The following is a 12,421-nucleotide window of genomic DNA, read 5'->3' as shown; positions in this document are numbered from 1 at the left end:
ATCCTAGATCTCGGGACGAGATCCTCTTGTAGTGGTGGAGTGTTGTAACGCCCCAAGACCGACGCTCCAGAAGACTTCCATATTTTTGTGATCACCATCTGTTTCATTTGTGCTTGCTCTTTTATTTTTATTTTTTTTCTTTGCATCATGTCATCATGCCATCATGCCATTTAATTTTTAAAACTCAACTAAATAAATTGTATGGATTTTTCGATCCATTTAAACCGAGGGAACTCACATGGTGACTTCTCTTTATAACTTATCCTCCAATATTAGGGAGCTATATTAAATATTTCTTTATTTTGGGATCACCAAAACACACTTACAAATAATTTCGTTCCTTTTCTGCTTCAAGTTTGGTCTCCAACCTTGCCAATATTTATTTCATCATTTTCCGGAGCTCCACCAAAAATCCGAACATTTTGGACCTTCCTTTCATCAAGTCCTAGTTCAAACCCATTTGAATTTCAAATGAGTTTGAATTTAAATCTTTCGATCATGCCCACTTCTATTTTTTCCTGGATCGAGCTCATTTTTGTGAGTCCGGGAAAATTGTCTCCATGCGCAAATCCTTTCCCTAACCCTCTCTTTCCTTTTCTTCTCTTTAATTGTTTTCTGCTAAGAAAATATAAGAGAGAGAGAGAAGAGGGCCGCTTCCCCGCAGCCCATTTGACCCAAGGCTAAGCCGGCCCAAGGCCCAGCCACGCCCCCCTCTAACCCTAGCCCGACTCCCTCCTGTCGATCTCTCCCTCTGTGCCGCCGCCACACGCTCATCGATCGATTCCCTCTCCCCGCGCCCGAACTCTCCCTCCACCCGCAGCGCCCGAACCCATCGCCCCTCTCAGCCTCCTGCGCCCGTGCCCCTCCTCTGCCTCGTCTCTGTTTCCGGCCGTCGACAGCGAGCAGCTCCGTCGGAGCTCGTCCCCGAGCGCGCCCAACCTCCTCCCTCGCCCGTGGCCTCCTCCTCGTCGCCTCTGCGTGCGACCCTGCTCCCGCGCGCCTCCTCGGCCGCGCGACTCCTCCACCAAGCAGCCTGCCGTGCCCCGTCGGTCGCCTGACCGCCCCTTCCCTCGCCCGTCTCCGGCTAGGTCCGAGGTCTAGGGACCGGGTCCTCCTCATCTCGGCCATCCCCGTCGTCTGCCCCGCGTGCCGCCCTGTGGCTTCGCCTCCCGCAACCCCGCGGCGTCGCCTCGCCCTTGTCCCGCGTTGCCTCGGCCAGCCCTGTGCTGTTGTTTGCATCCGCAAAGACCCGAGGCATGAGTGTGCTCCACTGCTACTTTCATGGACGAAGAGTACCTCTACGATGACCCTGGATGTCTACGAGCGTCAAGTACCACTACAACCCATGTTCGACTACGTGGATTCGCCAAGTACCACGACGACCATCGCTTGCCAAGATCGACTACACGGTGATGCGACAAGTACCTCTCTCGACGACCCTGGACGACTACAAAAACGTGTACCACTACCGTCGACCCTCGAAGACCCCGTGGACCCCGAACATCTACGGATCATGAACACCTACTTCCACTACGAGATGTACCTCTACCGACGCCGCGAACGACTACTTCCACGACGTCCCGTGAACGCCTACTTCCTCTACACCGCTCCGAAATCGAACCGCTCCAAAAACGCACGCTTCAAAGGTATAACCCGAGACGACCGCGATGAGATGGCCTTGCATGTATGAGATGTACGATACGTTTGCACCGTGTTTGAATTGTCACTCGTTTTCCATGCCACTAACCCATGGGAACCCGGTAGTCGGGAGCACCCCACCATCTCTAGCATGTTCCGCACATCCGCACGCCTCCTTTTGCACCGGTATCTCCATGAGTTACCGGGACCGGAATGTTGCCGTGGCACCATTTTTGTTTCACCGCCGTGGCACCCTTTTTGTTCCGCCATGGTGACCAAATGCTTCATAACATGCTCATGTCAACATTTTCTTAAAAAAAATTGCATAATACTTGTATATGTCATCCGCATCATGATAACAACATTTAAAATGTTTAAAATTGTTGCTCGCATTGAATTGCTAAATGATATGGGGATTCTCCGGAATTGTTGTTTGTTGCTTCCGGCCTCATTTAACCTTGACTAGATAGGTAGTTTTCATTTGCTTCACCCTCTTTCCATGCTTAACAACATTTAATATTGTTGGGTACATAAACGGGATCAAACTAAATAACTTATCGTGGTGTTTCGTCAATATGCAGTTGCATATTGAGCTCCATTTAATTTGTAGGATTGTTTGTGCACTTTGCCATGCCATGCCTCATTAAACCGGACATGCATCATACTTGTTTGTGCATCATGACTTGTTTATGCTTGTGTGTTTACTATGTTGTTTGTTTCTTTCCGGTTTGCTTCTCTCGTTAGCTTCGGTTTCGTTCCGGAGTTGTGAGGATTCGTTCGTCTACGACCGTTTGTCTTCTTCTTGGACTCGTTCTTCTTCCTTGCGGGATCTCAGGCAAGATGACCATACCCTCGAAATCACTTCTATCTTTGCTTGCTTAGTTGCTCGCTCTTTTGCTTGCCTATGCTGCGATACCTACCACTTGCTTGTCATGCCTCCCATATTGTTGAACCAAGCCTCTAACCCACCATGTCCTAGCAAACAGTTGATTGGCTTTGTTACCGCTTTGCTTAGCCCCTCTTATAGCGTTGTTAGTTGCAGGTGAAGATTGAAGTTTGCTCCTTGTTGGAACATGGAGATGTTGTTCCTTGTTGGAACATGTTTACTTGTTGGGATATCACAATATATCTTACTTAATTAATGCATCTATATACTTGGTAAAGGGTGGAAGGCTCGGCCTTATGCCTGGTGTTTTGTTCCACTCTTGCCGCCCTAGTTTCCGTCATATCGGTGTTATGTTCCCGGATTTTGCGTTCCTTACACGGTTGGGCTATAATGGGAACCCCTTGACAGTTCGCCTTAAGTAAAGCTCCTCCAGCAATGCCCAACATTGGTTTTACCATTTGCACTAACAACCTACCACCTTCCCTTGGGTTCTGCAGACTCAAGGGTCATCTTTATTCTAACCCCCCCGGGCCAGTGCTCCTCTGAGTGTTGGTCCGAACTGAGCTGCCTGCGGGGCCACCTCGGGGAAACTTGAGGGTTGGTTTTACTCGTAGCTAGTCCCATCTGAGTGTGCCCTGAGAAAGAGATATGTGCAGCTCCTATCGGGATTTGTCGGCACATTCGGGCGGTGTTGCTGGTTTAGTTTTACCCTGTCGAAATGTCTTGTTGTACCGGGATACCGAGTCTGATCGGAGTGTCTCGGGTGGAGGTCTATTCCTTCGTTGACCGTGAGAGCTTGTCATGGGCTAAGTTGGGACACCCCTGCAGGGTATTATCTTTCGAAAGCCGTGCCCGCGGTTATGTGGTAGATGGTAATTTTTTAACGTCCGGTTGTAGAAAACCCAAAGTTGACCTTAATTAAAATACATCAACCGTGTGTGTAACCGTGATGGTCTCTTTCCGGCGGAGTCCGGGAAGTGAACACGGTGTTGGAGTTATGTTTGACGTAGGTTGCTATAGGATCACTTCTTGATCATACTTTTATCGACCGTGCTTTGCCTTCTCTTCTCGCTCTCTTTTGCGATTTAAGCCACCATATATGCTAGTCGCTTGCTGCAGCTCCACCTCATTACTCCATCCTTCCTATAAGCTTAAATAGTCTTGATCTCGCGGGTGCGAGATTGCTGAGTCCCCGTGGCTCACAGATACTTCCAAAACCAGTTTGCAGGTGCCTATGTTACCGAGCAGGTGACACAACCAAGCTTAAGGAGGAGCTCAATGAAGATCTTGCCCTTTGTGTTGTTTCGTTCTAGTTGATCAGTAGTGGAGCCCAGTTGGGGTCGATCGGGGACCTTTGTCGCATCTGGGGTTCTTCTTTTATTTTGGTTCCGTAGTCGGACCTTGATTGTATCTGGATGATGTAATGCTTTATTCATGTAATTGTGTGAAGTGGCGATTGTAAGCCAACTATGTATCTCTTTCCCTTATGTATTACATGGGTTGTTTGAAGATTACCTCACTTGCGACATTGCTTTCAATGCGGTTATGCCTCTAAGTCGTGCTTCGACACGTGGGAGATATAGCCGCATCGAGGGCGTGACATTGATCATCTCATCAAAGCGAATATTCCAAGTCCGAGATGCTTGCACGAGCCCATAAATGGATCGCTGGAGCTTGCATACTTTTTTAGCGTTCTTAGGATCGACAAAACCTTCTGGTTGCATCATATACAGTTCTTCCTTAAGATGCCTGTTAAGGAATGCCGTTTTGACGTCCATCTGCCATATCTCATAATCATAGTATGCGGCAATTGCTAACATGATTCGGACGGACTTCAGCTTCGCTACAGGAGAGAATGTCTCATCGTAGTAAATCCCTTGAACTTGCCGATAACCCTTAGCGACAAGTCGAGCTTTATAGATGGTGACATTACCATCCGCGTCAGTCTTCTTCTTACAGATCCACTTGTTTTCTATCGCTCGCCGATCATTGGGCAAGTCAGTCAAAGTCCATACTTTGTTTTCATACATGGATTCTATCTCGGATTTCATGGCTTCTAGCCATTTGTTGGAATCTGGGCCCGCCATCGCTTCTTCATAGTTCGAAGGTTCACCGTTGTCTAACAACATGATTTCCAGGACAGGGTTACCGTACCACTCTGGTGCGGAACGTGTCCTTGTGGACCTACGAAGTTCAGTAGCAACTTGATCCGAAGTACCTTGATCATCATCATTATTTTCCTCTTTAGTTGGTGTAGGCATCACAGGAACATTTTCCTGAGCTGCACTACTTTCCCGTTCAAGAGGTAGTACTTCATCGAGTTCTACTTTCCTCCCACTTCTTTCGAGAGAAACTCTTTTTCCAGAAAGCATCCGTTCTTGGCAACAAAGATCTTGCCCTCGGATCTTAAGTAGAAGGTATACCCAACGGTTTCCTTAGGGTATCCTATGAAGACGCATTTTTCCGACTTGGGTTCGAGCTTTTCAGGTTGAAGTTTCTTGACATAAGCATCGCATCCCCAAATTTTTAGAAACGACAGCTTAGGTTTCTTCCCAAACCATAATTCATACGGTGTCGTCTCAACGGATTTAGACGGTGCCCTATTTAAAGTGAATGTAGCTGTCTCTAGAGCGTATCCCCAAAATGATAGCGGTAAATCGGTAAGAGACATCATAGACCGCACCATATCCAATAGAGTGCGATTACGACGTTTGGACACACCGTTACGCTGAGGTGTTCCAGGCGGCGTGAGTTGTGAAACGATTCCACATTTTCTTAAGTGTGTACCAAATTCGTGACTTAAGTATTCTCCTCCACGATCCGATCGTAGGAACTTTATCTTTCGGTCACATTGATTCTCTACCTCATTCTGAAATTCCTTGAACTTTTCAAAGGTCTCTGACTTGTGTTTCATTAAGTAGACATACCCATATCTACTCAAGTCATCAGTGAGAGTGAGAACATAACAATATCTCCCGCGAGCCTCAACGCTCATTGGACCGCACACATCGGTATGTATGATTTCCAACAAGTTGGTTGCTCGCTCCATTGTTCCGGAGAATGGAGTTTTGGTCATCTTGCCCATGAGGCATGGTTCACATGTGTCAAATGATTCATAATCTAGAGACTCCAAAAGTCCATCAGCATGGAGCTTCTTCATGCGCTTGACACCAATATGACCAAGGCGGCAGTGCCACAAGTATGTGGGACTATCGTTATCAACTTTACATCTTTTGGTATCCACACTATGAACATGTGTAGTATTACGCTCGAGATTCATTAAGAATAAACCATTGACCATCGGAGCATGACCATGAAACATATCTCTCATATAAATCGAACAACCATTATTCTCAGACTTAAATGAGTAGCCATCTCGTATTAAACGAGATCCAGATACAATGTTCATGCTCAAACTTGGCACTAAATAAAAATTATTAAGGTTCAAAACTAATCCCGTGGGTAAATGTAGAGGTAGCGTGCCGACGGCGATCACATCGACTCTGGAACCATTCCCGACGCGCATCGTCACCTCGTCCTTCGCCAGTCTCCGCTTATTCTGCAGCCCCTGCTGTGAGTTACAAATATGAGCAACGGCACCGGTATCAAATACCCAGGAGTTACTACGAGTACTGGTAAGGTACACATCAATTACATGTATATCGAATATACCTTTAGTGTTGTCGGCCTTCTTATCCGCTAAGTATTTGGGGCAGTTCCGCTTTCAGTGACCCTTCCCCTTGCAATAAAAGCACTCAGTCTCAGGTTTGGGTCCATTCTTTGACTTCTTCCCGGTAACTGGCTTACCAGGCGCGGCAACTTCCTTGCCATCCTTCTTGAAGTTCTTCTTACCCTTGCCCTTCTTGAACTTAGTGGTCTTATTGACCATCAACACTTGATGTTCTTTCTTGATTTCAACCTCTGCTCACTTCAGCATAGAAAATACTTCAGGAATGGTCTTTACCATCCCCTGCATATTGTAGTTCATCACAAAGCTCTTGTAGCTTGGTGGGAGCGACTGGAGAATTCTGTCAATGACCGCCTCATCAGGGAGGTTAATATTCAGCTGGGTCATACGGTTGTGCAACCCAGACATCTTGAGTATGTGCTCACTGACAGAACTATTTTCCTCCATCTTACAACTATAGAACTTGTCAGAGATGTCATATCTCTCGACCCGGGCATGAGCTTGAAAAACTAGTTTCAGCTCCTCGAACATCTCATATGCTCCGTGATGCTCAAAACGCTTTTGGAGCCCCGGTTCTAAGCTGTAAAGCATGCCGCACTGAACGAGGGAGTAATCATCAGCACGAGACTGCCAAGCATTCATGATGTCTTGGTTCTCTGGGACGGGAGCGTCACCTAGCGGTCCTTCTAGGACATATTGTTTCCTGGCAGCTATGAGGATGATCCTCAGGTTCCGGACCCAGTCCGTATAGTTGCTGCCATCATCTTTCAGCTTGGTTTTCTCTAGGAACGCGTTGAAGTTCATGTTGACATGAGCGTTGGCCATTTGATCTACAAGACATATTATGCAAAAGGTCTTAGACTAAGTTCATGATAATTAAGTTCATCTAATCAAATTATTTTAATGAACTCCCACTCAGATTAGACATCCCTCTAGTCATCTAAGTGTTACACGATCCGAGTCGACTAGGCCGTGTCCGATCATCACGTGAGACGGACTAGTCATCGTCGGTGAACATTCTCATGTTGATCGTATCTTCCATACGACTCGTGTTCGACCTTTCGGTCTCCGTGTTCCGAGGCCATGTCTGTACATGCTAGGCTCGTCAAGTTAACCCTAAGTGTTTTTGCATGTGTAAAACTGTCTTACACCCGTGGTATGTGAACGTAAGGATCTATCACACCCGATCATCACGTGGTGCTTCGAAACGACGAACTTTAGCAACGATGCACAGTTAGGGGGAACACTTTCTTGAAATTGTTATAAGGGATCATCTTATTTACTACCGTCGTTCTAAGTAAACAAGATGCATAAACATAATAAAATCACATGCAATTATATAAAGTAGTGACATGATATGGCCAATATCATATAGCTCCTTTGATCTTCATCTTCGGGGCTCCATGATCATCTTGTCACCGGCATGACACCATGATCTCCATCATCATGATCTCCATCATCGTGTCTTCATGAAGTTGTCACGCCAACGACCACTTCTACTTCTATGATTAACGCGTTTAGCAATAAAGTAAAGTAGTTTACATGGCGTTCTTCAATGACACACAGGTCATACAAAATAAAGACAACTCCTATGGCTCCTGCCGGTTGTCATACTCATCGACATGCAAGTCGTGATTCCTATTACAAGAACATGATCTCATACATCACAATATATCATTCATAATTCATCACAACTTCTGGCCATATCACATCACATGACAATTGCTGCAAAAACAAGTTAGACGTCCTCTAATTGTTGTTGCATCTTTTACGTGGCTGCAATTGGGTTCTAGCAAGAACGTTTTCTTACCTACGAATAAACACAACGTGATCTTGTCAACTTCTATTTACCCTTCATAAGGACCCTTTTCATCAAATCCACTTCAACTAAAGTGGGAGAGACAGACACCCGCCAGCCACCTTATGCAACTAGTGCATGTTAGTCGGTGGAACCGGTCTCACGTAAGCGTACGTGTAAGGTTGGTCCGGGCCGCTTCATCCCACAATACCGCTGAAGCAAGATAAGACTAGTAGCGGCAAGCAAGTTGACAAGATCTACGTCCACAACAAAATTGTGTTCTACTCGTGCAATAGAGAACTACGCATAAACCTGGCTCTGATACCACTGTTGGAGAACGTTGCAGAAAATTAAAATTTTTTCTACGGTTTCACCAAGATCCATCTATGAGTTCATTTAAGCAACAAGTCAAGGGAGTGAGTTTGCATCTACATACCACTTGTAGATCGAGTGCGGAAGCGTTCAAGGGGATGGTGATGATGGAGTCGTACTCGCCGTGATTCGGATCACCGATGACCAAGTGCTGAACGGACAGCACCTCCGCGTTCAACACACGTACGGGACGGACGACGTCTCCTCCGTCTTGATCCAGCAAGGAGGAAGGAGAGGTTGAGGAAGGCAGCTCCAACGGTAGCACGACGGCGTGGTGTAGTTGGTGCAACAGTACTCCGACAGGGCTTCGCCAAGCACGTACGGAGGAGGAGAGGTGTTGGGGAGGGGAGGGGCTGCGCCTTGAGTTGTGTCCTGCAGCCCTCCCCTCACCCCTCTATTTATAGGGGAAGGGCAAGGGGGGCCGACCCCTCTAGATGGGGTCTAGAGGGGGGGCGGCGGCCAGGGAGGGGAGGCTTGCCCCCCAAGCAAGGGGGCGCCCCCTTTAGGGTTTCCCCCCAACCCTAGGCGCATGGGCCCAAGGTGGGGGGCGTGCCCAGCCCTCCAGGGGCTGGCTCCCTGCCCCTTGCGGCCCATGTGGCCCTCCGGGAGGGGTGGCCCCTCCCGGTGGACCCCCGGAACCCCTCCGGTGGCCCTGGTACAATACCGATAGGACCCCGAATTCTTCCGGTGTCCGTATGACAACTTCCCATATATAAAACTTCACCTCCGGACCATTCCGGAACTCCTCGTGACGTCCGGGATCTCATCCGGGACTCCAAACAACTTTCGGTAATCACATACAAGTCTTCCTAATAACCCTAGCGTCACCGAACCTTAAGTGTGTAGACCCTACGGGTTCGAGAGACATGCAGACATGACCGAGACTCTCCGGTCAATAACCAACAGCGGGATCTGGATACCCATGTTGGCTCCCACATGCTCCTCGATGATGTCATCGGATGAACCACGATGTCGAGGATTCGATCAAACCCCATATACAATTCCCTTTGTCAATCGGTACGTTACTTGCCTGAGACTCGATCGTCGGTATCCCAATACCTTGTTCAGTCTCGTTACCGGCAAGTCACTTTACTCGTACCGTAATGCATGATCCCGTGATCATCCACTTGGTCACTTTGAGCTCATTATGATGATGCATTATCAAGTGGGCCCAGAGATACCTCTCCGTCATACGGAGTGACAAATCCCAGTCTCGATCCGTGTCAACCCAATAGACACTTTCGGAGATACCTGTAGTGCACCTTTATAATCACCCAGTTACGTTGTGACGTTTGATACACCCAAAGCACTCCTACGGTATCCGGGAGTTACACGATCTCATGGTCGAAGGAAGAGATACTTGACATTGGAAAAGCTCTAGCAAACGAACTAACCGACCTTTGTGCTATGCTTATGATTGGGTCTTGTCCATCACATCATTCTCCTAATGATGTGATCCCGTTATCAACGACATCCAATGTCCATAGCCAGGAAACCATGGCTATCTGTTGATCACAACGAGCTAGTCAACTAGAGGCTCACTAGGGACATATTGTGGTCTATGTATTCACACGTGTATTACGATTTCCGGATAATATAGTTATAGCATGAATAAAAGACTATTATCATGAACAAAGAAATATGATAATGACACTTTTATTATTGCCTCTAGGGCATATTTCCAACACGGCAATACAGCTGTACCTAAAAAAATATCTCTGTAAACTGTGCTTGCCCCAAAAAGAAAAGCATCCGGATCTGATGTGAAACAACCTTTCTGAAATAGCATAACAATAAATAAGTAACAGACATGAGTCACATGACCTTCAGGTTGTTAGGGGAGTACTGTACTTACGGAGAATGGGTTTCCTATCATTGGTTTCTACTAATTGTACTTCATTTTCAGCACACGTTGCTTCACAAATTCTTCGTGGCTGACTCCCGATCAAAATGTTTATGAAAAAATTAAATAAAATTCAGCAAATGTATAACTTAATTCTGAAGTTTTGATCCTTATCAATTTGATTCCTAGCTACTCTAGGCATTAACACAAACATGTGCAGTAGAAAAACATGTGTACATTTTTTTGTACAGGCTTTCTGTTCAATTATCCTTCCCATCCAATGGTTGACCTGAATCCAGCTAAACAAGCAACAAATTGGTTTGAAGAACCAAAGAACCAAGTAGATGCACACTTGGTACAAAGACCAGAACGCCTAGGAATTAATACAAAGCAACACAGTGTCGGCATGTCTCTTATCTTACCTGCTCCAATACATGAAACTGCATGCTTGCGGCAATGCATTCATAATATATATATGATACCGCATAAACTCACACAAACAAGACCGACTACTAGGGCCCTTGATAATCGATTCTGTCAGGAACAGAGGAACTCATTGTCCCTCTACTTGCAAAGGAATGGAGGAGCCAATTGTACTCTGCTCGTAACGCGGGTTTGTTCCATTTGTACAGAAGAAGGAGTGAGAAAATGAGTACAGGTCTAGTCAGTCCAATGCAAGCACGTATTTCACATTGCTGGAAACAAACTATGAACTTAATCAAGCAGGCATCCAGACACACACAACACGAGATCGATCGAGCCACAGTCCGTAAACCTGCTAATACCCCCCGCTCTTCAAAATAACTTGTCACTAACTTTCAACGTCTTAGCAAATACAGCAGGGAGGCGGGTCAGGCGCATCGTGCTTACCAGTGCATGCTGCGGCAATGAGCGGCGAGGCGTCGGCCAGACGCCCAGGTCGCCGGACGGGGGTATGGAGGGCGGCGGCACGGGGCCTGCGGGTGAGGAGGAAGAGACCCTACATCGTTGTACCTGTACTCTTACAAGATATGCTGAACTTCAGATGAGCAAAAAACCTACCACATCTCCCTGCTTTTCTACATTGTACCCCATGGACATTGCCCTACGCTCTGGATTCCAAGGCAAAAGGCACTCTTCTTCCTAGGACCCTAAATGCACTGTAAGCTTGACCTTTACGCCTCGGATCAAAATATGCGTGTGCACAAATAAGAATGCTGACTTACAAAAGAATTACTTTACACTGAATTTGGCATTAACTTATGTGCCATATCGTCAGATAAAAAATATAAGCGCATGCAATACTTCTGTAACGCAGGTTCAGTCTAGTTCGTCGGCAAAATTATGCATTCTAACTACTTCTTGTGCTTGTTTGACAGTTGAGTCTAAAATTTATGCAAAGTGACATAACTCTTCTGATGAAGGATGTGAGAAGCCAAGAAATGCCTATTCTTGCAAAATTCATGATCTAGCATGATATGTAATGCACTTACCATCAGGATGCCTAACACTTGAGATCAATTTCAGTCATGTGACGTAGGGCCGCCATGTCAACCAGCAACACAACAATTGTCAGCCAAACACGAAAAAAAAACAATGCAAAGATTTAGGTAAATAGCCAAACCTACTCTAACTGGAAGGAAATAGAACACTTCTCAAGTCCAAGTGATTTCAGAAAGCTGTCTAGTGGACTTTCAGCCTACAAGCGTTCCTAGAAGAAAAGATGTTAGAGCAGAGAGCAAAACAAGCCACAAAGTATATTTAAAAAATGGCATATCACATTCTCCAACTATGGAAGCTCACAAAGGAGCTCCATCATGTACATTTAAAGTTTTATATAACTTGTTCCACATTGAATACATAAGGCGAAGAATAAAATAACTCTGAAGATACAAAATACACACACAATCAGGAGCATGCAAGAGTAGGTTTTACCTGATTACATAAAAGCCATGAATTGCTATTACAAATTATTCTCATCTCATATCAAAACTTAAGATTCCAAAGGAAGATACTGATTGGTTGATCAAGGAACAAAGCTGTGCTTTGTGCTTCAATTTAAATCTCCACACAACTTGCTCCATATTATAACAGTCCAAAAGGAACCATTGCTGAAAAAATATTTTTTTTAGAAAAATGAAAGTAGACTCTTGGCAAGCTAGGTTGCATTGCTGGATCCTCATTAACAATGAACAGTTACAACCAGTCAACAATTAA

At 45.9% G+C, this 12,421-nt stretch overlaps 1 long non-coding RNA gene across 2 annotated transcripts in view; it reads right to left on the bottom strand.

Annotated features, from left to right (window-relative positions):
- The window catches only part of LOC119305288, a 29,024-nt gene extending 16,873 nt beyond the window's left edge, over positions 1 to 12,151 (bottom strand). For both annotated transcript variants that reach the window (XR_005148602.1, XR_005148601.1), the window contains exons 1-2: positions 11,698 to 12,151; positions 11,096 to 11,218 (exon numbers count right to left, since the gene is read on the bottom strand). This is a non-coding gene — a long non-coding RNA (uncharacterized LOC119305288). The remainder of the gene's footprint in view (positions 1 to 11,095; positions 11,219 to 11,697) is intronic.
- Positions 12,152 to 12,421: the final 270 nt, after the last annotated feature.

Source organism: Triticum dicoccoides, chromosome 5B, assembly GCF_002162155.2.
Source record: "Triticum dicoccoides isolate Atlit2015 ecotype Zavitan chromosome 5B, WEW_v2.0, whole genome shotgun sequence".
NCBI lineage: Eukaryota > Viridiplantae > Streptophyta > Magnoliopsida > Poales > Poaceae > Triticum > Triticum dicoccoides.
The sequence above is the reverse complement of the archived record's forward strand: the minus strand, read 5'-3'. Positions and strand labels throughout refer to the sequence as shown.